At 38.6% G+C, this 26,775-nt stretch overlaps 1 pseudogene; it reads left to right on the top strand.

Moving 5' to 3' along the window:
- The first annotated feature begins 47 nt into the window (after nucleotides 1-47).
- LOC101444518 (receptor-binding cancer antigen expressed on SiSo cells pseudogene) overlaps nucleotides 48-26,775 on the top strand; it is a 49,848-nt pseudogene continuing 23,120 nt past the window's right edge.

The following is a 26,775-nucleotide window of genomic DNA, read 5'->3' as shown; positions in this document are numbered from 1 at the left end:
CTCCGCCTCCCATTTCCGCCTCGGCCTACACCAGCACGCATGCGTACACTCCCGTGGGGGGCGGGATCTCAGGCAGGAGCTGCGGAGATCCAGGGCTCGGGAGAAGGTGCTGCCTAAGGGCGGCCTCTCACCGCCAGAGGGGATCCCGAAAGGCGGCGTTGAAGCTGGAGAGGCGCAGCCCTCACACGGCGGTCCTGCCCTTCATCTCATTTTTATCAAAACAGAGGTGATGGGCAAACTCTCTGATGCTGGTGCTACCCTTTAACGCTGTGTGATGGTGCGATCCTGCCCTCGTGGTAGGAACCTGGGCCTTTGCTGGATCTCTTCATACTGTGCGAATCGGCGAAAACTGCAGATGCAGAACCGGTGAACTTACTGATCTTTTGATGGACTGGACCTAAAATGAGGGGGAGGATTTGATAAGCAGATGAAACTTAAAGGTTGTTTTGTGTCAGTAGCTGCTAAATTCTGAATAACACTCAAAAAAAGGAAAAATGCTTCCGTGCTTGAAAACCATTATCCAGTAAGGACGTAGCTAACGTCATTAGAAATTGAATGAAATTCTTGCATACATGTTCCGTATTTCATTTCTGTGTTACTTTTAATACAGAAATATATTTTCGCATTTAAGGGTAGTGTATGAATTTCTTTTAGTTGGAGGGATGTTGTATACGTTCGGATGTGGTGTGGGGCTTGTATGAGTGTATTCTGGATGATGGAGTTATTTCTGGTTTAGTATTTGGAAGTGTGGGATTCCATATAAGCAAGTAGTGTGAGGCTGGATATGTGTTATTGGTATAGGGTGGTATATTTGCGTCTTTGTAGTGGGATGGGTAAATGAGTATATTTCACACATGTTGAAGTTGAGTTGCATTTGAATTGAATTTATGTGTGTATTCAGGGTGCATGGGAATTTGGATGTGTATTTTCTAGGTCTGTATCTGAATTTTCAGTAGGAAGTCGATAGTATGCATTATGGGATATGGAGGTGTGGGTTGTGTGTTTATACAGAGATGTGGGATAATTGTATTTGTATGTAATGGAACTGTGTGATATGATTACGTTAGAGTATTAGGAGATGTGGAAGTTTGTGAGTGTAATTTGTAACATGGAAGAGATTTCATTTGTACTGGTATGGTAAGCTGGCAATGCTTCTTTATCTTCATAGTGATACTAGTTTATGTGTGGATGGTTTGCATGGGATGAATAAATTATTCAATAAGTTTTTAAAATAGGTGTAGGGTTTGCTAGGGCTGTTCACGGTGCCTTTCTTTGGAAAATGATGTTTTGTACATGTGTTGGAGAATGTGTGAGGATATTGATAGGAAGATTTTATTCTGGGGAGGTGGGAATGATGAATAATGTTTTGAGTGATGCCTACATTCAAGGGGCATTTGTGTTTCTGTATGCGTGTGTGTTTGAGCGAGACTTTGCTGAGATTGTTGGTGTTTCTGTGTATCTGTCTGAGGGGTGTATAATTATGGACACTGTATAGATGTGTGTATAGTGAGGGTTGTGTGTATGTTAGTGTGTTCACCGGCTCCCTTTGTGTCTCTTCTGGAGTAATACTTGAAGAATTTGAAGCTGTGGTTTTTGTTTTTTAGGAGTTGGAAGGGTGGTCTTTGTGCATTTGCTGTGTACAGGTTGTATATGGCTATATGTGTATATGTTTTTTTGTGTGTATATGAAGTTTTCATTTTAAGGAATGTGAGAGTTTCAGCATATATATTTGGAAACTGAGCTTGAATAGATTGAATGTATATTCAATAATTTTGGAGTATGTGTACTTTATAGCTGTGAGATTGTGTGTGGGTCCATGATAGTGTGGTGCACGAGATAACACTTAAGTTTTAGAGAGACTGTGTTTGTGTAGGAACATTCTTTGTATATGTAACAGTAGTGTGTTGGCTGTACATGCTTGTAAAAGGACATAATGTGTGTTGTATAGAGTTAGAACTGTGTAATATACATATTTCTTGTATGTAGAGTTTTCTCTGTAAAATTTAGGTAGTAAAAAGTGTGTGTTTAAGTTTTTATGTGTGTGTGTTCTGGATGTATGATGGATTGTATGTTCTGTCAATTTGTCATATGGTGTTACTGATATATTTGGAGTAAATGTAGAGGTTCATACTGAGAGTACAGGTCGATTATGTGCACATATTCATATAAAAGGAAACGCAGGCTCATTAGAGCTGAATCATACTAACTTGGGATAGTCAATGGTGCATATCTCTTCCCAGCTCTGCAGGTTGGCACCGTGAAATTGGCTATGGAGGGATTATATACAACACATATATGGTCAAATGCGAAAAACCAAGGCTTGTCATCCTCCCCCTGGAGAGTGGTTATTGTAATTTACCGGCACACTGTGTGTGCATGTGTGTTTGTGTGTGTTTAAGGTGTATGTCTGTATAAAGAAAGACTATTCAGGTTTTATTGAATTAGGTGTAGACTGGAGTTGGAATGGGGCATTTGGGAATTGTGGGCCCTTGAGTGCTCATCCATCCTGGATTATTTTCAATTAAATGATGGGAAATTCTTGATAATTTTTAATATTCTCTCTCTTTTCATCTAAGTGTGGGCATACAGTATCTGTCCTTTTGTGTCTGACTTATTTCACTCAACATCATGCCTTTTAAGTTCATCCATGTCATACCATGTAATCAGAACTTCATTGCTTTTGGGTCTGAATAATATTCCATTATTTGTATACACCACATGTTAGTTATCCATTCGTCTGTTGGTAGGCATTAAGATTGCTTCCTCTTTTGGATGTTGTATAATGCTGCTATGAACATAGGTTGACAAGTATCTCTTCAAGTCCATGCTTTGAATTCTTTGGGTATATGTGGGAATTTCAGGTCATGTGATAATTTTGTATTTCAAAATTTGAGGAACCACCGAAATACTTTCCATAGAGGTTGCACCATTGTACATTCCCACTGACAGTGTACTAGGTTTCCTATTTCTCTGCATCCTCACTAACACTCAATCATTTTCCTCTAAAAGAAAAAGTCATTTTTTTGGGAGTGAGATTGTATCTCATTGTATTTTAATTTGCAACTCCCAAAAAGATAATGATATTGAGCATCTTTTCATGTTCTCATTGGACATTTGCATCTCTTCTTTGGAGAAATGTCTATACAAATCTTTTGTCCATTTAGAATTGAATTGTTTTTCTTTTTGTTCTAAGGTGCAGAGATTCTTTATATATTCTGGATTTTTAAAAAACTTTATCAGTTAAAAGTGTTCCAAACTTTATTTCCTATTCTGTAGGTTACGTTTTTACTTTCTTGATTATATTTTTTGATAGACAAAAGTTGCTAATTCACAGGAAGTTCTCTTTCTCTGTTTTCTTTCTTTTTGTGTTCATATTTTTAATGTAAACTTCAGGAATTTATTACCTAGTAAGAGTTGCTTTTCAAGTGTCCTAATGCTTCTTCTAACACTTTTATGGTTTTAGCTTGTATATTTAGGTTGTTGGTCAATATTAAGTTATTTTTTGTATGTGGGGTATAAGGAGTGGTTCACTTTTTTCTTTTTTTTTCCTTTTTTTATTTAGCAGAGGTTTTTATTTTATATATATATATATTTATTTATTTTAAGTGTATTTTTTTGAAGATACATAAATCACAAAAAAATGTTTACCTTAAAAAATTTAAGAGGTTCCCGTATACCGCACCCCCCACCTTGCCACAACGTCTTTCATCATTGTGGCACATTCATTGCATTTGGTGAATACATTATGGAGCATTGCTGCACTGCATGGATAATGGCTTACATTGCAGTTTACACTCTCCCCCAGTACACGCAGTGGGTTATGGCAGGATGTATAATTTCCTGCACCTGTCCCTGCAATATCATTTAGGGGAACTCCAAGCCCCGAAAATGCCCCCACATCACATCTCTTCTTCCCTCTCCCTTCCCTCTACAACTTCTGTGGCCACTTTCTTCACATCAATGCTACAATTTCTTCCATTGTAGTCACAATATTTCTATAGTAGAATATCAGCAAGTCCACTCTAATCCATATTTTATTCCTCCCTCCTGTGGACCCTGGGACAGTGATGTCCACTGTACCTCTACATCAAGAAGGGGCTTAGATCCCACTAGGGTGATGGATGCAATTCACCTGCTTGCAGATTTCATCACTCTCAGTTCCCTGTTGTGTTACTTGACCATCTTAACCTCCCTGTCAACGGACCTGGGTAAGTCCAACGAACCGGCATGTAGGAGTTACAACTCTGCTGAGGCTCAGGGCCGCTTGCACATGGACAGTCCAGAGATCAAGTCTCCTGAGTATACACCAACCCCAGCACCAATCACAGGTTCAGTACAAGTGACAGAAGAGGCATGTGTAGAAAGATCACATCTGAGTCCAACTCCATCACACTCAGGAACACAAATTCCACAGTAGGGTCCACTGATAAGGCACTGAACTCCAGAGCTATCTGCCATGAACATAGAACATGTTTGCCTCCATAGGCCTCAGGAGCACCAGTACCTGGGGTTGTATCTACTTTGGCTGTCTCTGGGATTGTGCTGATGTGTGCATAAGTGTGACACTTTTGATGACCTCCTGACTCTTCTGAACACTCTTAGGCATATAAATGCATGTGTCTTTCCAATTTCTCCTTTTTATTCAAGGTCTTTTTCTAGTTGCATCTCCAGTTAGTGATTGGGAATAATCCCTTGGCATCAGGGAGACTCATCCACGGGAGTCCTGTCCCACACTGGGGGGAGGTAATGCATATACCTGCTGAGATTGGCTTCGAGAGTGGCCACATTTGACCAACATGGAGGCTCTCAGGGGGTAACTCTTAGACACCCTGAGCTCTTGGCCTACTTGAGATTTCAGGTACACAGTCTCATAAGCATAGCCATCAGTGGAAAGAGCTCATCATTGGACCATCCTTCACTGGTCTTTGCCCTTGCAATTGGGGGATTGTTGCTGTTCCATTTTGGAATGTGATAGAGCTCCCCTGGCTGGGAACTCAGCACTCCCTCAGTTGTGGTTTGTAACTGTAACTACTAAGAAAATACCCAATGAATATCTGATCTTTTTTATATACCCTACATACATGCCCTGGCGAACTCCCTCCCAACAGTGTGTCCCACATTAATAACACCCCTCACTAGCATTCCTCCCCTGCCATAGTTGAACCCCCCTGTGGTCCAAAACTTATTCAAAAGTGAAGCCTAATATATTGCCAAATTCAATTAGTAGGAAAATGAAACAGTAATCATAGGTTTAAAGATTAGAAATAGAATACATACAAATTTAGAAAGACTAAAATAAAGTAAGAAATAAATTGGGGTATTAAAAAATGAAAAATATCATAAAACTTTTTTTTAATGTTTTGCCTTTCATCACTGTAATAGCTGTTGCCTTGTATGTACAGTGGCAAGGCAATTTTTTTCATTCCTTCCTCCATGTCTACATCCTTTTAATTTTTAATTTTGTCTTCAAAAAAGTTTTAGGTCACTGTAAAGTCACATGTACAATATAGGGGATTCCCATATATCCAACATGAAACCCTTTTCCCCCTTCCTTAGCAATGATCATTTTACATGTTCATGTTATATTTTCTGTAGCTGATGTACAAATATTGATACATAGCTACCAAACATGGTTCCATTTTGGTTTACGTTATGGTTTATATGTTAGACTGTACAATTTTCTAAATTTTTAGTTACATTTTGGTTAACATTATGGTTTACATTTTAGCTTATACACTATACATTTTTGGTGAGATTTAACATGTCCTGTATCCATCATTGCATGATCTTGTGGAACACTTCCATTGCCCTCCAGTTACCCTGCTTCCACCTATTCTATTCCTCTTACCCACTCCCCTCAGGGCCCACAGTGATAACAAAGCTTCACTGCTTGAAGGATCAGATTAACAGATACTTGCAACAATGGTGAGGCTTGACTAGACTGTCCTACCCCATTGGGATCCACCAATTCTCTCAAGAAGACACAATTCCCTATGTTTGAGAGCAGCAGGCCTCCCCATTATGGGGCTACATCTTCCCATACATTGTATGGGTCTCTACCCAATGATGTAACACACTATGACAAGATGAGCACTCACACACTCCCTAGAAGCCTGTCCCTGTGCCAGACCCCCCATTAAGCACCTTAAACAGGTAACCATTCCTTATATTTTCTAAAGAGTTTTCTCAACATTATAGTTGAGACAATTTCCCATGTTCATCTATTCCCTCCCACCCTCCCCCCAATTCCTTGGGCCACCGGAACCATCCTCCCAACCCCAGCCCCCTCAAGCCTGCAAAGCCCCACCCAGTACTATCCTTATGCCCCTATTAGATCCCTTCCCAGTACAACTACTTACCTCCACTTTATCATAGATTTCATCCATGTAGGCTTCAGCTCACAACCTTCCTCTACCCCCCAATATCCTCTAAGCCTACCATACAGTCTCTAGCTCTCTGAGACAGCTTGGTTTGCTTATTTCATGTCAGAGGAGTCATGTAGTATTTGTCCTTCTCAATGCCTGGCTTGCTTCACTCGCCTTAAGGTCCTCAAGATTCATCCAAGTTTCCCATGTGTTTGTACTGTATTCCTTCTTACATCTAAATAGTATTCCATTGTATGTATGTACCACATTTTCTTTATCCATTCATCTGTTGCCAGGCATTTGGGTTGATTCCAACTTTTGGCAGTAGTGAATAATGCTGCTGTGAACATTGGTGAGCATATATCGGTTTGTGTTCTTGTTTTCAATTCTTCTGGGTATATATGCAGCAATGGAATTGCTAGGTCACATGACAAATCTATACTTAGTTTTTTAAGAAACTGCCAAACTGTCCTGCAGAATGGCTGGATCCTTCTGCATTCCCATCAGCAGTGGATGAGTGTTCCCATTTTCCACATCCACTCCAACACTTGTACTCTTTGGTTGTTTGTTCGCTTGTTTGTTTGTTTGTTTGTTTCTCTCCCCGTCCCCCCCGGCCCCAGTTGTCTGATCTCTGTGTCCATTTGCTGTGTGTTCGTCCTCTTGTTCTGTAAGCTGTCCGTGTGTGTGATGCCATTCTTGGGCAGGTTTCACTTTCTTTTGCACTGGGTGGCTCTATTTATGGGGCACACTCCTTGCGTGTGGGGCTCCCCTATGCGGGGGACACCCCTGAGTGGCAAGGTACTCCTTGCATGCATCAGCACTGCACATGGGCCAGCTCCACACGGGTCAAGGAGGCCTGGGGTTTGAACTGCGGGCCTCCCATGTGGTAGGCAGACACCCTATCCATTGGGTCAAGTTTCCTTCCCCTTCGGTTTTTTTTAATAGCTGCCAGTCTTCTGGGAGTAAGATGGTATCTCATTGTAGTTTTGATTTGCATTTCTCTAAGGGCTAGTGATTTCAAGCATCTTTTCTAGTGCTTTTTACCCAGTTGTGTTGTGTTTCTTCTTTGGAGAAGTGTATGTTCAAATCTCCTGTCCATTTTTCAAATGGGTTGTTTGTCTTTTCATTTTCGAGATACAGGATATTAGCCTCCTATCACATATATGTTTACCAAATAATTTCTGTCATTAGGTAGGCTGTCTTTTCACTTTTTTGACAAATTCCTTTGAGGTGCAAAAGGCTTTAATTTTGAGGAGGTCCTATTTATCTGTTGTTCTTTTGCTGCTCATGCTTTGGGTGTGAAGTTCACGAAGGCATTTCCTATTACAAGGTCCTGTAGCTGTTTCCCTACATTGTTTTCCAAGGTCTTTATGATCTTGGCTCTTCTATTTAGATCTTTGATCCATCTTGAGTTGATCTTTATATAAGGTGTGAAATGGTAATCCTCTTTCATTCTTTTGGAATTGGATATCCAGTTTTCTAAGTGCCATTTGTTGAAGAGGCCATTCTCTCCCAGTTGAGTGGGCTTGGTGGCCTTGTTTAATATCAGGTGACTGTACACGTGAAGATCTATATCAGAACTCTCAATTAGGTTCCCTTGGTCAGTATGTCTATCCTTGTGCCAATACCATGCCATTTTCACCACTGTAGCTTTGTAGTATGTTATGAAGTCAGGTAGTGTGATTCCTCCAATTTCATTTTTGTTTTTCAATATGTCTTTGGTTATTTGGGGCCTTTTTCCTTCCCAAATAAATTTCATATTTAGGTTTTCTAGTTCAAGAAAAAATGTTGTGTTGAATTTTATTGGGATTGCATTACACCTGTAGATCAGTTTGGGTAGGATAGACATCTTAATGATATTTAGTCTTCCTATCCATGAACAGGCATTGGTCTTCCATTTATTTAGGTCTTCTTTGATTTCCTTGAACAGTGTTGTGTAGTTTTCTGTGTATAACTCTTTTTCATCTTTAGTTAAATTTATTCCTAGGTATTTGCATTTTTAATATACTATTGTAAGTTGTTTCTTGATTTCCTCCTGCGATTGCTCATTATTGGTGTATAGAAATTATACTGATTTTTGGCACATTGATCTTATAACCTGCGACTTTACTGACCTCATTTATACGTTTGAGAATGCTTGTTGTAGACTTCTCAGGACTCTCCATGTATAGGATCATGTCATCTGCAAACAGTGAAATTTTGATTTCTTCCTTTCCAATCTGGATGCCTTTTATATCTGGTTCTTGTCTCATTGCTTAAGCAAGTACTTCTAACACAATGTTAAATAGGAGGGATGATAGTGGACGTACATGTCTTCTTTCTGATCTTAGAGGGAAAGATTTTAGGATTTCACCATTGTAAATCATGTTAGCTGTGGGTTTTTCATATATACCCTTTATCATGTTCAGAAAGTTTCCTTCTATTCTGATCTTTTGCAGTGTTTTTATCAAGAAATTGTGCTGTATGTTGTCAAATGCTTTTTCTGCATCTATAGACAAGATCATGTGGTTCTTTTCCTTTAATCTGTTTATGTGTTGTATTACATTAATTGATTTTCTTATGTTGAGCCTTTCTAGCATACCAGGAATGAAACCCACTTGGACATGATGTATAAGTCATTTAATGTGTTGTTGAATAGAATTAGCAAGTATTTTGTTGAGGATTTTCACATCTAGGTTCATTAGACAGATTGGCCTGTAATTTTGCTTTCTTGTGGTGTCTTTGATTTTGGTATTATGGTAATGTTTACATCATAGAAGGAATTATGCAATGTTCTCCTATTTTGATTTTTTGAAAGAGTTTAAGCAAGGTTATTGTTAATTATTTGCAGAATGTTTGGAAGAATTCACCTGTGAAGCTGTCTGACCCAGGGTTCTTCTTAGTTGGTAGGTTTTTAATAACTGATTCCTTCTGTGATTGGTTTATTGAGATAGTCAATTTCTTCTTTCCTTAGTGTAGGCTGCTTATGTGTTGTCCATTTCCTCTAAATTGTCTTCTTGTTGGCATACAGTTTTTCAAAATATCCTCTTATGATATTCTTTATTTCTGTGGGGTCAGTGGTGAAATCCTCTTTCTCATTTCTTATTTTGTGTATTTGCATCTTCTCTCTTTTTTTTTTTTCTTAGTCTAGCTAAGGGTTTGTCAGTTTTCTAGTTCTTTTTAAAGGACTAGCTCTCGGTTTTATTTTTTCTAGTGCTTTCTTTCTATATCATTTCGTTCTGTTCTGATCTTTGTTCTTTCTTTCTTTCTTCTTCCCTTAGGGCTAGATTGTTGTTTTTTTACTAATTCCTCCAAGTGTGCAGTTAGGTCTTCAATTTTAGCTATTTCTTCTTTTTTGAAGTGTGAATTTATGGCTATGAATTTCCCACTCAGTACAGCTTTTGTTGCATCCTATAAGTTTGGATGTGTTGCATTATAATTTTCATTAGTTTCAGAGTAGTTACTAATTTCTTTTGAGATTTCCTCTTTGACCCACTGTTTGTCTGAAAGTGCATTGTTTAATCTCCATTTCTTGGTTCCTAATCTGGGTCTCTGGCCCTTGCAGATTTCCAGCTTCATTCCACTGTGGTCAGTGAAATTATTTTGTATAATTTCCATCTTTCTGAATTCCCTGAGACTTTCTCTGTGGCATAGCATGTGGTCTATCTTGGAGAATGATCCATGTTTACTTGTGAAGAATGTATATCCTGCTGTATTTGGGTGTAATGGTCTATATCTGTCTATTTGGTCCAGCTTCTCTAATGTATTGTTCAAAGACTTGTTTCTTTATTGGTTCTCTGTTGAGATGTTCTGTTCAATGGTGATAGTGGTGTATTAAAGTCCCCTACTATGGAAGGAAGACTTGGCCCAATGGATAGGGTGTCCGCCTACCACATGGGAGGTCTGCGGTTCAAACCCTGGGCCTCCTTGACCCGTATGGAGCTGGCCCATGTGCAGTGCTGATGCGTGCAAGGAGTGCCCTGCCATGCAGGGGTGTCCCCTGCATAGGGGAGCCCCATGTACAAGGAGTGCACCCTGTAAGGAGAGCTGCCCAGCGTGAAAGAAAATGCAGCCTGCTTTGTGAAGAACACAGAGCAAATGGACACAGAGAGCAGACAACTGGGGGGAGAAAGGGGAGAGAAATAAATAAAAAATAAATCTTTAAAACAAATTTCTTTGAATGCCAGCTTTGCTCGATAGAGTATTCTTGGTTGGAAATTTTTTTCTTTTAGTACCTTGACTATGTCATACCACTGCCTTCTTGCCTCCATGGTTTCAGATGAGAAATCAGCACTTAATCTTATTGAGCTTCCCTTTTATACAATGGTTCTCTTTTCTCTTGCCTGCTTTCAGTATTTTCTCTTTGTGTTGTGCGTTGGATAATTTGCCAAGTATATGTCTTGGGGTAGGCTTGTTGGGATTTATGTTGTTTGGGTATGTTGTGCTTCCTGGACATGTACATCCATCTCCCTCAATAGGTTTGGGAAGTTTTCAGCCATTATTTCCTCCAACACCCCTATTGTCTCTTTCCATTCTCTTCTCCTTCTGGGATGCCTATAATGCATATGTTTGTGCATTTTGCACTGTCATTCAGGTCTTTAAGTTCCTGCTGGAGGTTTTCTATCTTTTCATAACTCAATTCTACTATCTGAGTTCAGATATACTGTCTTCCACATCACTAATGATTTCCCGTGCCTCCTCAAATCTGCTGTTATTTGCTGAGAGTGTATTTTTGTTTCTTTGGATTATGCTGTTCATCACCATTATCTTTTTGTGTATGTTTACAGTTTCTTCTGCATGCCTTCCAAGTGCTTTCTTAATATCCTTCATCTCTTCCTTCACTTGATTAAATTGCTCCATGATATCTTATTTGTTGTTTTTTTATTCTACAGTCTATTTTTTAATGTTACATTAAAAAAATATGAGTTTCCCATATACCCTCCATCCTCCCTCACCCCCTCCTCCCACATCAACTACCTCCTTCATCATAGGGGAACATTCATTACATTTGGTGAATACATTTTGAAGCACTGCTACACCACATGGATAATAGTTTATATTGTAGTTTACACCTTCCCCCAGTACATTCAGTAGGTTATTGCAGGATATATAATGTCCAGCATCTGTCCCTGCAGTATCATTTAGGAGAACTCCAAATCCCTAAAATGCCACCACATCACATCTTTTCTTACCTCTCCCTGCCCTCAGCAACTACCATGGCCACTTTTTACATATCAGTGCCACAGTTTCTGCCATTACTAGTCACAGTAGTTGCATAGTTTTGCGAGCTTTGATTAGTTGTTCGAGGTTCTGCTCCACTTCCTGGTTTTTAGTTTTTTCATTGGATTTGACCATGTTTTCCTCATTATTGGTGTGGTTTGTAATTTTTTTGCTGTCTGGATGTCATTTTATCTTGATGGGTTTTTTTCAGTTGATTAACTTCTCTGTAAGTCTGGTTTATTTAGGTCCTGTTTGTTGTGCTTGTTAAGTCTTCTCTTTGACACTTCGTTCTTCTTTTTCTATTTCCTTGTTGTTTTCTAAGTTTCCTTGAAGAAAATTACTAGGGCCAGGGAAAGCAAAAGAGGCAAGAAAAGAAAAAGTATAATGTTAGTATTGATAGTAAATTTTAGCAGTAGAACCATGTGAGATCTAGGAGACTGGATATTAAACTCATGTAAGCTGTGTAGAGTTATAAGAGTAAAAAAGTGGAGTAAGTACAATGAGACGGTAAACTGAATATGGGGAAAAATAGAGCATGAATTAAAAGGTCAGTGTGGTCAAGAGAGAAGGAAAGAGAATAGAAAGGACAATAACATAAAGAGTGAATAAAAGATAGAAAACAGAATAGAGGTGTTAAAAATAAAAAGTAGACAAATGGGGGCTAAACAAAAAGAGGTGGAATGTAAGAGAAACAATAGATGATGGAAGATAGGAAGATGTAAAGAAAAGGGGATAGCATTGATAGCCAAAAGCAGTTCACACAGAAAAGAGGAAATTATGGATGAGGAAGCACAGCAAATAAGAAACATTTGCCTGCAGCACCTAATAGAAAAAAAGGAAAAAGGGAAAAAGAGAAAAAGAAAAAAGGGGGCGCCATGGGGGGATAAAGAGGAAAGAAAGACAAGTAAATATATCAACAGAAAACCAGACAAGGCATCAAGCAAGGAATCCTCTTTGCAGTTGAATAAACTGCTTAGGAGTCTATCCTTCCCCCTTTCTCCTTTCCTCACTTCCTTCCCTCCCATGGCAGTAGGAAGGCTGTGTGAGGCTCGCCTGGGAGATTCACATGGGACCCTGGTGAACCTTCTCACCACAGAAAATAATGACTCTTAATTTCTTTGAGAGAGAGCACCCACACCTTCTAAGGAACGGTAAATATGCTATTAGAAACCTACAAAGCATGTCCTTCTGTCCCCTTCCCTTAGGTGTTCTATGCAGGACTAGCTAATTTTCTGACTCCACCTTCTCCCAGACCAGATTTCCCTATCCCAGGGCATTTAGGTGAATCAAGCTCTCTCAGCAGATTCACCTCTCCTTTCTTCCCAGCCTCTCCCATGCCAACTGACATGCTCCTCCAAGCTCAAAAAAAGTGGGACCAGACAATTAAACCTGTGCTCCTCGGGTCCTTTTGCACCCCTCACCAAAGCCCTCCCACTCTCGGAGTTTGTCTGAGACCAGAGGGCTAGGGGAATGCTGGAGTTCCGGGAGTGCTGGGTTTGGAGAATGCGGGCTCAGGGAATGCAGGTTTGGGGAATGTGGGTTTCAGGTAATGTGGTTCAGGGATCGTGTATTTGGGAACACTGGGCTCGGGAATGCCGCCTTGAGACCAGCAGTGTTCAGGGAATGCTGCGGCTCTCAGCCCTAGGGGAAGGGTTTTGCCTTCCCAGAGCTTCCAGCTCTAGTGTCAGAAACCCACGGTTTTACCTTGAGCAAGCACTCCTTTTGTTGCAGTCTCTCTCGATGGATGTCCAGAAACCTCCTGCTTTGTGGGTTCTACAACTGCTCACTCAGGCAGGATTCTGTCCCCACTCAGCTGGCTTTTTGCAGGAGAGATGATGAGGGTGCACTCACTCAGATGCCATCTTGCCGCGCCTCTCACTTTTTTCTTGTGCACTTAGATGACCAGTTTTTCCAGCACCATTTGTTGAAGAGAATATTCCTTCCCCATTGATGTACTTGGAACCCTTCTGAAAAATCATTTGTGCCTAGATGTATGGTTTTTTCCCCCTGTGCTCTCAATTCTATGTCATTTGTTCATATGTCTGACCTTCTTCCAGTACAACAATGTTTTGGTTAATACAGCTTTGTAATAAGTTTTGAAATTGGGAAGTGTGAATATGCTAACGTCATTTTTTTTCTCAAGATAATTTTGGGTATTTGGAGTCCCTTGCCTTTCTATATAAATTTTATAATTAGCTCTTTCATTTCTGTGAAGAATTCTGTTAAATTTTGGTCAGGATTGCATTAAATCAGTAAATGGCTTTGGGTAGAATTACCATCTTAATGATACTAAGTCTTCAATATAACGAACATAGAATATCTTTCCATTTATTTAGGTATTTTCAAATGTCTTTCAGTAATTCTTTGAATTTTCCTTGTACAGCTCCTTTACATCCCTGGTTAATTTTTTTCCTAGATATTTTACTCTTTTGGTTGCTATTGTTAAAGATATATTTTTCTTGATTTTCTTTTTGAACCGTTCATTGCTAGTGTATAGGGAAACTACTGGTATTGAATGATGTTTTACCTGTTGCTTTGCCGTGTTCATTTATTAACTCTAGTAGCTTTCTTGTAGACTTTTCAGGATTTTCTAAATATAGGACAATTTAGATACTTGTCCTTTATCTTTTCCAATTTGATACTTTTTATTTAATTTATTTATTCTTTTTATTAGAGAATTTGTAGGTTTAGAGAAAAATCATGCATGTACCGAGTTCCCATATATTCCTTATAATTAGCAAGTTTCAATGGTGCGGAACATTTGTCAGAATTGATGAAAGAATTTTGTAATAATTATCTTATTAACTGTAGTTAATAATGTCATGGTTGATATTAGTATCCTGTTTGTGTTAGAGTCCAATGTTTCTTTATTTCAACTTTTATTCTAATAACATATTACAGCCTAAAATTTCCCCCTTTTACTACATTCATTGCTGCTAATAATGTTCATAACGTTTTACTACCATCACCACTATCCATTACCAAAACTTTTCCATCACCCCAAATAGAAACTCTGTACAATTTAAGCATTAACTCTCCATTTCATAGCCCCACTCTGCCCCTGATAAACTGTATTTTAGTTTCAGAATCTGTGAATTTACTTATTCCAATTACTTCATAACATTGAGATCACCCAATATTTGTCCTTTTTTGTCTGTCATGTATCATCAACATGATGTCTTCAAGCTTCATTCATGTTGCATGTATGAGAACTTCATTCCTTTATGGTTCAATAATATTCCATTTTATATGTATATCAAATTTTATTTATCCATTCATTGGTTAATGGGGACTTTGGTTACTTCGATCTTTTGAAGATTGTAAATAATGCTGCTGAGAATATTGCTGTGCAAGTATCTTTTCAAGTCACCGCTTTCAATTCTTTTGTCAAATATGTGTCTTAGTGTCTTAAATCTTCCAGCTGTTCATATGCCAGGTGTGTCCTGAATCTCAGAAGAGTTACAGCCAATACCTATTCTCCGGTTCGTCAGGCTTGCCTAGGACAACAAAGAAAAGCATAATAATGGACAACACCCATCCCAAAAAACAGTTTCTACAATTACAAGCAAGAGAGTTCCACCCATGTGGCCCATGGGGTCTAAGCTCCCTCTCAGCTGAGGCAGAGTGGCCATTACAATTCCAAATCCTCATATTGAGGAATGAAAATATTTAAGGGGGAAATGCAATTATGGACTAAAGTAGACTTATTGTTATTCTAGCAATGGAAGAAGATGTAACACTTATAAAAAGACAGTGGTCAACAGAGGTTCTGAGGGGAAGGAGAGGGAAAAATAGGTGTAATATGGAGCATTTTGGAGACATTGGAGTTGTTTTACATAAGTTTGCAGTAACGGATACAGGTCATTATCCATTTTGTCAAAACCCATAAAATTGTATGTTGCAAAGTTTACCATAATGTAAACTATAGACCATGTTTAGTAGCAATCTTTCAATATGTGTTCATGAATTGTAACAAATATACCATACTAATGCAACAAGTTTTTCATGGGGAAAAGTTTGGAAGGGTTTGAGGTATATGGGAATTTTCTGTAATTCCAATGTAACGTTTATATAATCTAAAACTTCCTTAAAAATACAATACAATTAAATTTAAAAATTAGGTCAGGGAGGTGGGGAAGGGGACTTTTCCCACCCACTATGGAGGTTTGTGGTAATTCAAGTTTGTTGTTTGGGATTCTTCATCTCTCTGTCACTCACCCCCCTGGGAGTTGTGTAGCACTGTCCTGGTTTGCTGAAGCCCCAAGCAGGACCCTTGGATAGCTTTTGGCCCTTTCTCCATTGTTTTTGTTAGAAAGTTGAGCCCCACATGCCTACACTGATACCATCTTCCTGGAATGCCTTGATGAGGTGAGGTCCCATTTATGGTTGTTGTGTTTTTTTAATGCTTATGCTTTGAATGTAATGTCTAAGAAATCATTGCCTAATATAAGTTCTTGGAGATTCTTCTCTATATATTCTTCTATGAGTTTTAAAGTCCTAGCTCTTATAGTTAGCTCTTTCATCCATTTCAAGTTGATTTTTGTATAAGGTATGAAATCGGAGTCTTCCTTTTCCTTGCAAATGGAGATACAGTTTTCTCAGAACCAGGTGTGAAGAAGACTATTGTTTCCCAACTGTTAGGTTGTTGCCTCCTTATCAAAAATCACTTGACCATTAACATGAGGATACATTTTTGAACTTTCAATTTCATTCCATTGGTCTGTATGTCTCTCCTTGCACTATGACATTGCCCTGCTGTTTTGATTATTGTGGCTTTGTAATAAGTTTTAAGATAGGAAAATGTGAATCCTCCAACTTTCTTCTTTTTCAAGATGGCTGTGGCTATTTGGGGCTCCCTACGCTTCCCTACATATTTGGTGATTGGCTTTTAAATTTCTGCAAAGAGAGTTGTTGCAATTTTGATTGGGATTGAACTGAATCTATAAAATGGTTTGGGTAGGATTGATGTCTTAATGCTAGTCTTCCAATCCATGAACACTGAATGTCCTTCCCATTTATTTATGTCTCCTTTGATTTCTTATAGCACTCTCTTATAATTTCCTAAGTGTAGGTCCTCTACATCCTTTGTTAGATTTATTCCTAGATACTTGATTCTCTTCATTGCTATTGTAAATGGATTTCCCCCCTGATTTCTTAGTCTGATTGCTCATTGTTTATGTATATAAACATTGTTTACTTTGAGTGTTGATCTTCTACTCCACCACTTTGCAGAAATCATTTATTAGCTCTAGGAGCTTTGTTGTATATTTTTCAGTGTTTTATGTATATAAGATGATGGTATCTGCAATTAGGGAATGTTTTACTTCTTCCTTTCCCATTTGGATAGCTTTTATTTCTTTTTCCTTATTGCTCTGGCAAGAACTTTCAGTACAGTATTGAATAGTAGTGATAATAGTGTGCATCCTTATCTTGTTCCTGATTTTAGAGGAAAAGCATTCAGTATTTTGACATTGCGTATGTTTTTAGCAGAGGTATTCTATATTCCCTTTATCATGTTGAAGAAAATTCCTTCTTTTTCTAGTCTTCTAATTGATTTTATCAAGAGGGGTTGCTGGATTTTTTAAATGCCATTTTTGCAGCAATTCAGATGATCGTGTGGTTTTTGTCCTTCATTTTGTTAATGTGGCATCTTACATTAATTGATTTTCTTGTATCGAAACATCCTTGCTTAACTGGGATAAGTATCACATGATCATGGTATATAACACATTTAATATGCTGCCTAATTCAGGTTACTAGTATTCTGCTGAGGAGTTTTGCATATATTCATAATGGATATCAGTCTGTAATTTTCCTTTCTTGTGGTATCTTTATCTGTCCTTGGTTTTAGTGTGATTTTGGCCTGAGAGAATGAGCAAAAGTGTTCTTTCACTTCTATTGTTTGGAAGAGTTTGACCAGGAGTTGTGTAAAATCTTCTTGGAATGTTTGTAAAATTCAACTATACAGCTGCTTAGTCCTGGACCTTTCTTTGTTGAGAGATTTTTGAATACTGGTTCTGTCTGTTTACTAGTTATTGGTTTTTTGAGATTTTCTATTTCTTTTTGAGTCAGTGTCGATAGGTTTTGTGTTTCTAGAAATTTATCCATTTCATCTCAGCTATCTAATTTTTTGGTGTGCAGTTTTCCATAGTACCCTCTTATAATGTTTTTATCTCTGTGGGGTTGGTAGTAAAGCCCCCCACCCCTTAATTTCTGATTTTAGTTATTCATGTCTTCTCTCTCTCCCTCTCTCTCTCTCTCTCTCTCTCTCTCTCTCGCTCTCTCTCGCTCTCTCTCGCTCTCTCTCTCTGTCAGTCTGGCTGGAGATTTGTTGACCTTATTATCTTTTCTGAGAAACAATTCCAACTTTTGGTTTTGTTGATTCTCTCAATTACTTTATTCCCCATTTTATTTTTGTCTGTTTTTACATTAGTTTTTGCCTTTCTTGCACCCACTTTGTGTTTTATTTTCTCTTCTCTTTTATAGCCTTCATATTTGAGGTTAGGTCTCTCATTTGAGATCTTTCTTCTTTTTTACTATAAACATTTATAGGTATGAATTTCTCCTACCATATGGCCTTTGCGTCATCCATAATTTTTCTTTGTTTTGTTTTCCTTTTCATTTGCCATAAGATATTTGCTAATTCCCCTTGTGACTTCTTCTTTAACACATTGGTTGTTATCTTAGTTTGCTAAAGGCTGCTAGAAGCAATATAACAAAAATAGACTGACTTTTATAATGGGAATTTATTAGGTTCAAAGCTTACAGTTCTGAGGCTGTGAAAATGTCCAAATCATGGCATAATCAGATGCTGTCTAACCTAAGGTTGACTGCTGGTGATCTTGGACTCATGCCATATAGCAAGACAATGGCAGTTCTGCTGGTTTGCATCTCTGCCTCCTCCTCCAGGATTACTTCTTCCCTAAACTCAGCTATAGGTGATCAAGCATATGACTTATCTCTCCCTCTCCTCCAGATCTCATCTCTTCCAGCCTCTCAGGGATTTTCTGTCCCTGCTGTGTTTCTCTTTATGAATCCGCTTTCAGTTCTCCCCTTCTAAAGAACTCCAGCAAGAGGACCAAGACGCACACTGGGTCATGCCTCACTAAAGCCAAACAATCAAAGGCCCCCAAGCTGAATCCAATATAATCAAAATCTCCCACCCTCACAGGAGGGGATTAGCTCCAAGAACATTATATTTTTTTGGAATCCACAAAAAGCTTCAAACTGTTACAGTTGTTTAAGAGTATGTTGTTTAATTTCCACAGGTTTTTGGATTTTCCTGTTGTCTCTCTGTTATTCATTTCTAGCTGTATTCCAACATGCTTGGAGAAGATACATTGTATATTTTTAGTATTTTTTAATTTTTTGAGAATTCTTTTGTGAAATAACTTATGTTCTCTCCTAGAGAATGATCCATGTTTACTAGCTATGAATGTGTATTTTTCTGTTTGGAGAAGTGTTCTACATTGTGACAGTTTGAATTCTGTGAATCCCAAAAAAATATGTTCTTGATTTAATCCATTCCTCTGGATGTGGGGCCTTTGATTGCATTTACTTCAGTTAAGGGACCTTGTTTAGACCACCTGATTATGTTGCTTTAGGGCTTTTGATTGGACTGTGTTAGTGAGGTGTGACCCAGGTTGGGTCTCCACCCTCTTGCTGGGTCTTTATAAACTGAGAACATAGAGAGAGAGACAGACACACACACACAGAAAGGGAGCTCCATTTTGACCTTGCCATGTGAGGTCGGGTTCTCCACATTTGCCTACAGCTAGAGAAAGACAGAGAAGCCCTGAGAGACTAAAGAAGATGAGGCCCAAGGAAAGATGCCTGATCACTCTCAGTTGAGCTTGAGAAAAAGCAGAAAGAAAATTGCAGACCTACCATCTTGCCTCACAACTGGCAGGACTCCAGGATCTGCTAGCAGCCAAACTTTATTAAGAAAGGATCTCTGAATATGTCTTGTTTGGGAGATTTTCATAGCTTCAGAACTGTAAGCTTTTCCCCTAATAAATTTTCCATTATCAAAGCCAACCCATTTCTGGTACTTTGCATTGGCAGCCCTCTGGCAAACTAATACATATGTATATATATATGTGGACAGTGGCAAACTAATATATATGTATTATGGAAAGTGGTATATTGAAGTCTCCTACTAGTTATGTATTACTATCTGTATCTCCCTTCAGTTCTGTTAATATTACCTTCATATATTTTGGGGCTTTCTTGTGAGGTGCTTAAATGTTTTGGTTGTTACATATTCTTGCTTACTTGACTCCTTTATCAGTATATTGTAACCATTTTTATCCCTCAAAGAGTTTGACTTAAGGTCTATTTTTGTCTGATATTTGTATCGCTACCGAAGCTCTCTTTTGGTTACTGTTTGCGTAGTATTTTTGTTTCATCCTTTCACTTACAACGTAATTGTGCCTTTGAAATTAAGGTGAGTCTCTTGTAAACTGCATAGAGTTGGGTCTGGATTTCTTTTACTACATCCTGCCAATGTCTGCCTTTGGCTTGGATAGTTTATACATTTTACATTTAAAAATAACTTTCTTCTGCCATTTTCCTATTTCATCTTTGTAAGTCTTTTACCTTTTCTGGCCCTCAGTTCTTCTGTAAATGCCTTCTTTAATATTTGTTTTATTTCTAGTATCAAACCATTTTGAGTCCCTTCTAATTTCATTCTGAATCTATTTTTCATAATTTTACTTTGTGGGTATCATGTGAACCCACATGTGGGTATCAAACTTTAATATCCTAGATCTATAGCAGTCATATTTGATACCAATTTTACTTCAGTAACATGTGCTTATACACTGTGCCTATATCTCTTTTGTCCCATCCTTTGGTTGTATTTGTTACAAATTATATCTTTATATATTTTACCTTCATAACCATAGTATATCATTACCTTTTATGCCTTTGTATTTTAGAACCTGTAAGAAGTAAAGACTGGAGCTACATACACAAAAATTCGGTAGTACTAGCATTTATAACTGCTGATAGGCCACTTCGATTCACTGTCTCCAGGACTTGTCTTTCACTCTGAAAAACTCCCTTTAGCATGACTTGTAGGGCAGATTTAGTAATGACAGGCTCCATCAAATTTTGTTTTTCTGGGAATGTCTAAATTTCCCACTAATTTTTGTAAGCAAGTCTTTCCAGATGTCAAATTCTTGGTTGGCAATCGTTTTCTTTCAGCACTTTAAATATTTTTCCCACTATCCTCTTGCATCCATGGTCTCTGATGAGAAATTGGCACTCAGTTTTATTGGAATTCCATTGTTTACAACTCATTACTTTTCTCTTTCAGCTTCCAGAACTTTCTTCTTGTCATTGGGCATGTTTGTTACTGTGTATCTGGACATGGTTCTCTTTGAGTTTATCCTATTTGGGGTTCAATAGGATTCTAAAATATGTACATCCTTGTTGTTCATTAAATTTAGGAATTTCCTGCCATTTTTTCTTTGAATATTCCTTCTGCCTCTTTCTTTCTACTCCTTCTGGAACTCCCATAATGTGTATATTGGTACACTTGATGGAGTCCCTCATGTTTTATTAAAATTCTTTTATTCTTTCTCCTCCTCAGCCTGAAGCATTTAAATTGCCTTGTCTTCATGATCACTAATTGTTTCTTCTGTCAGCTCCATTCTGCTGGTGAGACCCTCTAGGGAATTTTTCAGTTCAGTTATTGTGACGTTCAACTCCAGTATATCTGTTTGGTTCTTATTGAGAATCTCCAAGAGTTAGCCATGTCGTTTATTCATTGCTTTCATCACATCCTTTAGTTCTTTTATTGTATTTTCTGTTATCTCAAGCATATTGAGGATCATTTTTTAGAGATCCTTGTCTCCTATGTTTAAAGTTTGATCCTCTTTCTATTATTTCCCTCTCCTTTCCCACCATGCCCACCTCCAGTTGTCTGCTCTTTATGTCCATTTGCTGTGTGTTCTTCTGTGTCCTGTATTCTTGTCAGTAGCACCAGGAATCCGTGTCTTTTTTTTGTTGTTGTGTCATCTTGCTGTGTCAGCTCTCCATGTGTGCAGAACCACTCATGGGCAGGTTGCACTTTTTCCATGCTTGGCAGCTCTCCTTACAGGGCACACTCCTTGGGCATGGGGCTCCCCTATGCAGGGGCAACCCTGTGTGGCATGGCACTCCTTGCACACATCAGCACTGCGCATGGGCCACCTCATCACATGGGTCAGGAGGCCCTGGGTTTGAACCCTGGACCTCCCATGTGGTAGGCGGATGCTCTATCCATTGAGCCAAGTCTGCTTCCTGTTTGATCCTCTTTGTTAATGGTTTCTGGATTTGTTCCTTTGGAGGGACATCCTTTCTTGTTTCTTTCTTTGACTTGCAATTTTGTTGCATACACTATATTTTAATATTTTAAAGTGTTAACTCAGGGATTTATTTCTTATCGTCTGTCCCTAATGTTTGTATCCAGCTAGTGATATGACAAGAGATTTCCTTGAGTAGGAGGAGCTAACATAAACAAATGAACCAAAGCATAAAAACACCTTTCAGGGCAGCAGACTTGGCCCAGTGGTTGGGGCGTCCCTCTACCACATGGAAGGTCCGCGGTTCAAACCCTGGGCCTCCTTGACCCGTGTGGAGCTGGCACATGCACAGTGCTGATGCGTGCAAGGAGTGCCCTGCCACACAGGGGTGTCCCCTGCATAGGGGAGCCCCATGTGCAAGGAGGGCGCCCCGTAAGGAGAGCTGCCCAGCATGAAAGAAAGTGCAGCCTGCCCATGAATGGTGCCGCACACAGGGAGAGCTGACACAACAAGATGACATAACAAAAAGAAACACAGATTCCCATGATGCTGATAACAACAGAAGCAGACAAAGAAGATGCAGCAAATAGACACAGAGAACAGACAACCGGGGTGTGGGGGGAGGGGAGAGAAATAAATAAATAAATCTTTTACAGAATAAAAAATAAAAATAAAACCACCTTTCACAGACTTTACAAATTGGCTTTACTTTGGCTAGTGATTTGCTTCAGAGTTTAATGCTGTCATCAGAAAGATCAATTGGAGGTCGATGTGAAGTACGAAATTATATTTGTCTTTTCTGATTCTGAGTAGAGCCATTGACCCTGCTCCTTTCCTGGGTTTGTGCTTGCTAGTAGTCTTAGGACAAGTTTCCTGGTTCAGTCTTTAGGTTTTCACTAGTTGGCTTAGCACTGACATACAGGCCTACAGTATACATGTAAGGGTTATTCCCCTCCCCCTGGAACAGAGCCATGGACCTCTAATGGGAGTGCAGGCTTGGTGCACACTGCACTGGGGAGAGGAAGGGCACAGGTAGCAAACGCACCATGAGCTTCATTGAACTACATTTTTTCAGGCTGCTTTTTCTTTATTTGGCTCTGACCCAGTTACTTCAACCCTTTATTCTTTTCAGAAGTTTTGAGAAAGTTTTTGCTAGTTGTGCAAAGATTCTTAAGTTGTGGGGGGTAGCACCCTAAATATCTTTCACTGCTCTGTTGGTCAACTGGAAATCTCCTTTTATTTCTTTTTCTTGTCTTAATGCTCTGGCTAGAATATCCAGTACAGTGTTGCATAAGAGTGGTAAAAGCAGACATCCTTGTCTTCTTCATTAATTTAAGGAGAAAGTTTTAGCCTTTCACTGTTGAAAATGATGTTTAGCTGAGGATTTTTCATATATACATTTTATCATGTTGGGGAAGTTCCTTTCTATTCCTAATTTGCTGATATTTTTTAAAATTGGAGAAACGGATTTGCAGAAAAATCAGGCAGAAGGTACAGAGTCCCCATATATCCTCCATCACAAATGCTGTTTCCCTCATTATTAACACTGCATTAATGTGATATTTTTGTTACAAGTGATGAAACAATATTATTGTAATTATGCTTTTAACTATAGTCCAGAGTTTACATTATGGTTCACCATTTTGTGTCATACAGTTTTGTGTTTATTCTGGTATCATAAATAGAACCTAAAATTTCTCCATTAGACACATTTAAATATACAATTTAAATGTGTCAGTTACATTCACAGTTTTCATCACCATCCATTGATAAAACTTTCAGTCATCCCAAACAGAAATTCTGTGCCAATTAAGCATTAACTTCCCATACCTTAACTCCTTTCTAGCTCAGGGTGATCTGTTCTCCAATTTTGAGCCCTATGAATTTGCATATCCTAATTATTTCAAGTAAGTGAGGTCACACAATACTTGTTTCTTTGTATCAGGTTTCTTTCACTCTACATGATGTCTTCATGATTCATCTGTGTGGTAACATGTATCAGAGTTTCTTTCCCTTTTAGTCTGAATAACATTTTATTATTTAAATATATACCACACTTTGTTTATCCATTCATTTCTTGAGAGACATTTGGGTGGCTTGACTATTTGGCAATTATGAATAATACCACTAGGAACATCAGTGTGCAAATATCTGTTTGTATCCCTACTTTCATATCTTTGGAAGTGAAATTGGTAGGTCATATAGTTATTCTATACTTAGCTTTCTGAGAAAGCACCAAACTCTTTTTCAGAGCAACTGCAGCATTTTACGTTCATACCAACCAAGCACAAGGATTCCTATTTCTCCACATTCTTGCAAACACTTATCATTTTCCTTTTTTTAAATCATAGCCATTCTTTTGGTTGTGAAGTGGTAAATCATTGTGGGTTTGATTTGCATTTCCTAAATGGCTTGGGATGCTGAGCATCTTTTCATGTACTTATTGGGCATTTTTATATTTCCTTTGAATAAATGCCCATGTGACATCTATTTTTCACTTGGGTTTTTTGTAATTTTGTTGTTGAGTTGTAGGAATTACTTATTCTAGATACTAAAAGCCCAACAAATGAATGATTTCTAAAAATTTTCTCCCATTTTGTGGGCTGTTTTTTACTTTCACAATAAAGACCTTTGATCATAGATCATACAGAGCCTCCAAATGGGGTCTTTCCTAGCTTCTTATATTCCAAGCCCAGGAACTCTAGCACAGATATTTCTGTGGTTTGAGGAATGACATTACAGTGCACCATAGTCTGGGCCTAATATCCATGGTCCTGGTACAGTGTCTTCTCCCATGAGCCTCTTATGAGACATATGGCTCGTGATAGGTCAGACCAAAGATTTCCTGATGAGCAAATCTGGGCCTACCTCCCTGTTTTCCAGCTGCTTGGTAGGGATGAGGGGAGGAGGGGGACAGCCTGGCCAGGGCTTATACACTAGAACAGCTCTTCAAAATACAAGCCAATGAGACATCATGAAATACTGAACAATAAATAAAGGTTCTGTACAAAGGGAAGTGGCATGGAGATATTTCATCTGTCTCACTATCAGAGGTACTGTATTTTCATTAATAGAGGTCTCGAACCCAGTGCCAATTGGATTTCCTGTAGGATGTTACAGCACAGCCTCTTTGAAAGATTTTATTTCCTGTTATTTAAGGATGTGGGCTCTGGAAACAAACCATCCTGGGCTGATCTTAGCAATACTACTTTATATTATGTGAATTTGAATCAGTCTCTTGACTTCTCTGTGCCTCAATTTCCTTATATAGAAATATAGATAAAATAAGGCATACCTCACAAGGTTTTTGTGGAGAATTAAGGAATTAATGGGAGGTGAAACATGTGGGAAATATAGAACACCCATCAGCATTTGCTGTATATATGCATTGCTATTTACTTTGCTTAAAGACTAGCAAGATTTGGTGCATTGTAATAAATTTTCATATATTCATTCAATTTCACTTAGCAGTTTCCTGATGCATATTTTATCTACTGTACTTCCAAATTTTCATGTCCATTTTATTTTTCTGTGATACAGGTTAGTTGGAACCATTGAAGATCTGAAACACTTCTTCATTTTTATTCGCATTGGACATTCTCTTGTCCATCCCAATGATATGAAATTCCCTGCAAGTAGAAATGCAGTATATTGAATTGGATCCTCCCACAATTTAGAACTGTATAAATCTGCACTGTTAAATATCAAAGTCGAAGACCATTGAAAGAGGAAAAAATGAAGAAAAGTAACTTTATGCAGTAAATGACAGCCAACTGTAAACCAAGGCCAAAGTTGTTTATACTCAATATAAACTGTGGAAACACAGAGATGAGTATGCTTTCAGCACAAACAGGGACCTTGCAGCAATGCATCCCTTCATCTGGCAAGCCTGTGGAAATAAGAAACTCTTCAAATCTCAAAACCTTTTATTAGTGAGTCCCAGGGAAAAGAAGAAAACCTGACCAAGAAGAAGCAGCTAACTGGAGAGTTCCTACCTCTTACAGGGCACAGTGAACCCCCAGCAGCTCAGCGCAGCTGGTAAACTCTGATGCCTGGATGCTGGATTCCTGTGAGGAATGAAGTTTATGCAACCGTGGACCTTCATTCGCACCCCCTGCTGGCTCTGGGTTAGAGTCTAGTGACCAGGTAGTACAGAGAAAGAATTGGCATTATCAGGTTTTCCCTCCTCCTGTTACCTGTTCAACAGAAGGATGGCTGGCAGACCAAGCCAGGTATGTGAGGATGGATATATCATCAACCAATCTCCCACAGATGGAGCTTTGATGATTCTAATCCTTGGCAGAATAGCACCTGCCAGGGATGGACCAAAGTCCCTACAAATTAACTTCATTTATTATTTCAAAGATCATGATAGGTGAATGCTGTTACCTTCATTGTCCATTGAAGGCCTCGAAATATAGAGGAGTTACTTGACTTGCTAAAGTGAAAACATCAGTAAATGGTAAAGCTCGGCTCTGTCATTTACTCCAGATGTTTGAATGCAATGCCTGATATATAATCACACTGACAATGATGCATGCATTATAATGTGGCCACAAATGCATAGAAGTATGTGCCAAGAAGTCAAGTCTCATTCCTCTCGGTCCAAAGGAAACACCCAGGAAGAACTTTAGGTATGCTGAGGAATACATAAACCTTGAAGACTGGCCTCTTCATGGAAGCCAGAAATGAGCACACTAGAGAAAAGTGCTGTCTCTAGGATCAATTATAGAAAATTAATTGAGATCCAGAAGTCTGGAAAGTAAAAGAGCTAATTTCCATCAATGGATTATTAAGAGATTCAGATGATGATGAGATGCCCACAGAAAGCCCCCAAAAGCCAAGCCAGGGCATGCGAGAAGAGGATAAGGAAAGGGATCACTAGGACATGTCAGTGATGAGGGAAAGCATGAAATTATCCT

The sequence above is a fragment of the Dasypus novemcinctus genome, chromosome 23 (assembly GCF_030445035.2).
Source record: "Dasypus novemcinctus isolate mDasNov1 chromosome 23, mDasNov1.1.hap2, whole genome shotgun sequence".
NCBI lineage: Eukaryota > Metazoa > Chordata > Mammalia > Cingulata > Dasypodidae > Dasypus > Dasypus novemcinctus.
This window is presented reverse-complemented; position numbering and strand designations above follow the sequence as displayed.